The following is a 5,608-nucleotide window of genomic DNA, read 5'->3' on the forward strand; positions in this document are numbered from 1 at the left end:
TTGCATGTATTCTTATTTTGTAGTAGAATGTATAATTATGTTTTGCTTGGAGCCGATTCTAATAAAAATAACTCTTCATCCATAATTATGTTATAATTCATAATTATCGCTATCTGTTTTGAAGTTAGCATCTTGTGTACCTCTTTACATAAAGATCTTCTTCTAAACTGATTATCTCATTTTCTTTCTCTTAGTTCTTCTTAAGTATTTTTAGAATGTTCTTAAAGTTATCTAATAAGTGTCCCATGTATCAAATTGGAATGTTATGATATGTTCATAGCATAATCATCTACATAGTCGTGTGCATAATATGGCATAAATGATGGATTCATTTGTCAAAGAGTATAGAATATAAATCGTTTTATCTATCCCAGACCTATATACAAGGTCTTCTTGAGACAAGCTCCAAATGGTGCCATGTCGCAATGTCAATAGTCCTCCAAGGGAATCTTATATCTTCATATTTTTCAAGATATTGTCAACATATTCATGAAGATTTAAAACTTTAAAATTCATCTTTAACTATCTCTGTAGATTTTACATTGCAAGAATGTATCTTGTATTTCGTAAGTCTTTCATTCTAGAAACACGTTTCGAGTCAAGGATAAAATGGCTTTGCATTGTTTGAATACAATTTCTTATGATTAAGTATGTCTTATTCATATAAGATTAGGAATATCACTATGCTCCAACTAGTTCTTAGTAAACACATATCTTATCTTCATTTTGATGTAAAAACATACTATATGTTTTCATATTAAAATGATGATTCCAGTCTTGAGATGTTTGCTTTATATACACAAATAGATCTTAAGGCTTATATAATTTGTTAGGATAACTTGGATTAAGAAAACATCCAGGCTATGTGTTATAGACATCTTCAAGTAGGTGTCGATTAAGTAAAGTAGGCTTTCTTGAAATTTATTGGTCATATCTCATAATCACAATATGTAGTTATGGTAAATAATAACCTTGTTGATCTAATAATTTCTACTTGAGAAAAAGGTTTGATCATAATCAATAACATGGATATGAGAAAAAACTTTTATAACAAGTCTTGCTAAATGTGTATTGATTTCCATGTTTGTATTCTTAATAAAAGAATTACTTACTCCTTCTAGCCTTCCTATAGGGAGGAAGCTTAATCAATCTCATACTTGATTACTACACATTGATTACATTTTAATGTTCATAAATCTACGTCATGAATCAGATGCGAAATCTAATATAACATTTTGGTAGTTAATAGGTTTTCCAGAAACTATCAAGAAGAACTCATTAATGGATATTCCATATTACTCATCTTATAAATGATTTCTACCATATATGCGAACAATTTGTGTGTATGAACAGCTATCATTCAAGTTTCACAATTTCTTGTTAAAACTAGTGATAAGTTTTTCTACATCAGGCTATGGTTTTTGAGCTACTCAAAGTTCCATGTGCCAGGCGGCGTGAGCTAGAGATTGAGCTGCAGTTGAGAGGCCATCATCGCCGCACTTGTGGCAAGTGCGGGAAGGGTTACTCAGGGGTTTGTAGATCTGGTAGTATGTGCCGCAAATGCGGCAAGGAGGGGAACTTTGCGAGGGATTGCCGCCAGCCAGCCTCGGTTCAGGATATGAGGATTTTCTACCATTGTCATCAGGTTGGTCACGTGAAGACCAACTGTCCACAGCTCGCTGCCAGGCCGGCGCAGGCTCCAGCGCCGACTACACTGAGGATTACTGACGGGGGTCAGGGTGGAGCACAGCCTCTGAAAGCTCGGGGACGGGCCTTCCAGCTTACAGTCGAGGAGGCCAGGACAACACCGGATATGATTATTGGTATGTTTTTACCCTTTATCTTATTGATTATATATGTTTTATGCTTATATGTTGTACCTATGATTTGGTACGTTCTTAGTGAACTCCTTACCTGCTTTGGTGTTATTTGACTCGGGTGCGAGTTGGTCATTTGTCTCTCAATCATTTAGTAGGGAGTTCGGTTTGCCACTAGGAGAGCTAGAGTGTCCGTTGCGAGTCTCTATTGCCAACAAACACGGGATTTCCGCTTCTTCGGTCTATCGAGGTTGTGTAATGGAGATCTTCAGGGTATCTTTCCCGATAGACCTGATTCCGATTCCCATGGGGGATGTAGGTGTGATTGTGGGTATGGACTCGCTAGGCGCTTCGGTGCCATGATCGACTGCGAGGGTCAGCGGGTGGTAGTTCAAACCCCAAGTGGGGGAGAACTGGTTATCTTCAGCGAGGGCACCAGATTGGGATCAAGGTTTTGCTCAGCTGCTTGGAATCGACAGTACATTCAGCACGAGTGTGCAGGTTATATAGCGTATGCGGTGGATATGCGGGTCGGTGATCAGACCACGGTTTCAAAGGTTCCAGTAGTTAGGGAGTTCGCTGACGTGTTTCCGGAGGAGTTACCTGGAGTGCCTATAGAGAGGCAGGTCAAGTTTAGGATCGACCTAGTGCTAGGTGCGGCCCTTATGGCCAAGGCGTCGTACCGATTGGCACCACCAGAGATGCAGAAGCTGTCATCAGAGCTACAAGAACTGTTGGGCAAGCAGTTCATTCGTCCGAGTAGTTCCCCGTGGGGAGCACCGATTCTCTTCGTCAAGAAGAATGATGGATCACACCGGATGTACATTGACTACCGGGAGTTGAACTAGTTCACGGTGAAGAACCGTTATCCACTCCCGATGATAGATTATCTTTTCAATCAGTTTCAGGGAGCATCTTGGTTCTCCAAGATAGATCTGATGTCCGGGTACCATCAGGTCAGGGTTAGGGAGGAGGATGTGGAGAAGATCGCATTCCAGACTTGTAATGGACATTACGAGTTCGTGGTGATGCCATTTGGGCTCAACAACGCGTCGGCAGTATTTATGGAGTTGATGAATCGGGTCCGCAGACCGATGCTCGATCACTCGGTCATCGTGTTTATAGATGATATCTTGGTGTACTCCAAGACCAGAGAGCAGGACGAGGAGCATCTTCGGGAGCTATTGGGAGTCTTGAGTCGAGAACGACTTTATGTCAAGTTCTCAAAGTGCGAGTTTTGGTTACAAGAGGTTCGGTTCCTTGGACATCTCGTTAACCAGGAGGGGATTTTGGTCTATCCGGCCAAAATCGAGGCGGCTATGCAGTGGGAGGTTCCAAAATCTCCCTCGGATATTAGGAGCTTCTTGGGATTGGTTGGGTACTACCGAAGATTCATACAAGATTTCTCCGAGATTGCAGTACCCCTCACTCGTCTGACGAAGAAGGGGGTGGATTTCTGGTGGGGCCCTGAGCAGCAGACGGCGTTTGAGACCCTCAGAAAATGACTTTGCGATTCTCCAGTCTTGACTCTCCCGGAGGAACTCAGTCAGATTCACAACACTTTTCACGTTTCACAATTGCGAAATTGCGTACTCGATGAGGAGGCAGTATTGTCGTTAGATGATATTCAGGTCGAAGAGCGCCTGAAATACTTGGAGAGGACAGTGACAGTTCTGGAGAGGATGGTGAAGGTTCTATGGAACAAGGAAGTACGTTTGGTAAAGGTACAATAGCAACATCGGAGGGGATCCGAGTGGAATTGGGAGCCGAAGGCAGAGATGCGGGAGCATTACCCCGAGTTATTCACCGCAGCTGACTTTGAGCACGAAGTCTAGTTCAAGTGGGGGAGAATTGTAACATCCCGACTCCTAGATATAATTTTTGAAAGCTTTTTATTCATTTTAATGAAGGAACTCGACGAGTTGGATGCCCCAACTCGTCGTGTCGAACCTAGTCAGCCCGTGTGATTTATGGCTCCTACTCGACGAGTCGGAGGACCACGACTCGACGAGTAGAGGCTGTGCATGGAAACCCTAAAATTGTAGGGTTTGCACGCTATTTAAGAACTTATGGGCCGTTTCTAGCCTCCCTCATCATCGTTTCAGCCAGAGGAAACCCTAGATCGAGTCCTAAACCCCCATTATGTGTGTTGAGAGTTTGAAAGGTGTTATTTGTGGATTTTGGAAGGGAAACTTGAAGAGTGAGGAGCTTGGATCGAAAAGGAGGAAGAGGATCTGTCATCTACTTCGTTTTGGCAACAACCTATAAATCTAATACCTTGACTCTTTCATGCTTAGATCTTCTTTTATGGACAATTATGGTCATTTTTAGGTTAATGGAGTTACTCATGAGTTTGAGCTTGTGACAAGGACATGGTCTCAGATCTGGACTCCTCTAGGTCCCAGATTCATAAAGCTATCACCTTTTATTTTGTATTGGCCATTCTCCATGCCCTAAACCTCACTCTACACTTGGGTTTTGGTGTTTAAGCCTCATAAGACCTTGCATGCACGTAAAGTTTGCAACTGTATGTGGTAACTATGCCTTAGGAAGCTAGATCTACAATCTAGAGCGTTGGAATAGCTCAAAAATGTCTAAATGAGAAATGGACTGAAGGGACTCGACGAGTTGCATGGTCAACTCGACGAGTCAGATGAAGATTGGCCATTTATGGTTTCTGCATGGACTCGGCGAGTCAGTGAACTGACTCGACGAGTTAGTTAGAGTTTTCCTGACATTTGGACACTTCTTGGACTCGACGAGTTGTTTGGAAACTCGGCGAGTCGAATAGGGTTTTCATGATTTCTCGAGTTCTGGAAGAACTCGACGAGTCAGTGCGCTACACTCGACGAGTTGGGTCAACATGGACTGTTAACCTTGACCGTTGACTTTGACTTTGACCAGGCGGACCTGATAGATTGTAGACCTGATTAGGGCATACTAGTCAGGCCGAAGGCGTGATAGGCTGAATCAGGTCCTGAGTCTCATCAAAAGTTGGGGGCTTCGTGTTATCAAAGTCCTGATACTGGAATGTCCGACTGGCTCCTCCCCCTGCCACCGTTATAGCTGCTGCGGCAGCCTTCTCTGTCAGGGCTACATAACGCTCATCAAAATAGTCCATTATGGCGCTCTTGATAGACCCAAGCATCTCCGGCAACTGAGCCCGGAACATCGCAACAATCTCATCATGCAGGATCTCCCGAATCCTAGCGTCCATCTCATTTGGCCCCATATGGCCAATAGTCTCGGGCACTGCCGGTGCCTCCTGTCCGCCACCTCCTGATCCTGACCCGGATCTAGTCACGAATCGTATAGTAACCACCATGCTGAAAATATACCAGGAAGATATCAGGTACTCCATATAATAATCCGGGAACCAACTCCCAACGAAACCCTAGGGGTTGTGACTTCCTTGCTACGTGTATGGCTCCTGTGCTTTCCGTAGTACGGGCCAATACTACCTTCCAAACCTACCCATACTTGTCAACAGTATCATCACAATGCCCTAACAATATACATATGCATGGCGTGCGCTCAATCCTCACCCCTAGAGGAAGGCTACATATCTCATAACTGGCGGACTGGTCCCAAACAACTCATAACAGCCGAGGAGGCCAGGACAGCACTGGGTGTGGTTGCTGGTATGTTTCTACCCTTTATCTTATTGATTATATATGTTTTATGCTCATATGTTGTACCTATTATTAGGTATGTTCTTAGTGAACTCCTTACCTGCTTTGGTCTTATTTGACTCGGGTGTGAGTCGGTCATTTGTCTCTCAATCATTTAGT

The sequence above is a fragment of the Lactuca virosa genome, chromosome 6 (assembly GCF_052849685.1).
Source record: "Lactuca virosa cultivar CGN04683 chromosome 6, Lactuca_virosa_CGN04683_v6, whole genome shotgun sequence".
Classification (NCBI taxonomy): Eukaryota; Viridiplantae; Streptophyta; class Magnoliopsida; order Asterales; family Asteraceae; genus Lactuca; species Lactuca virosa.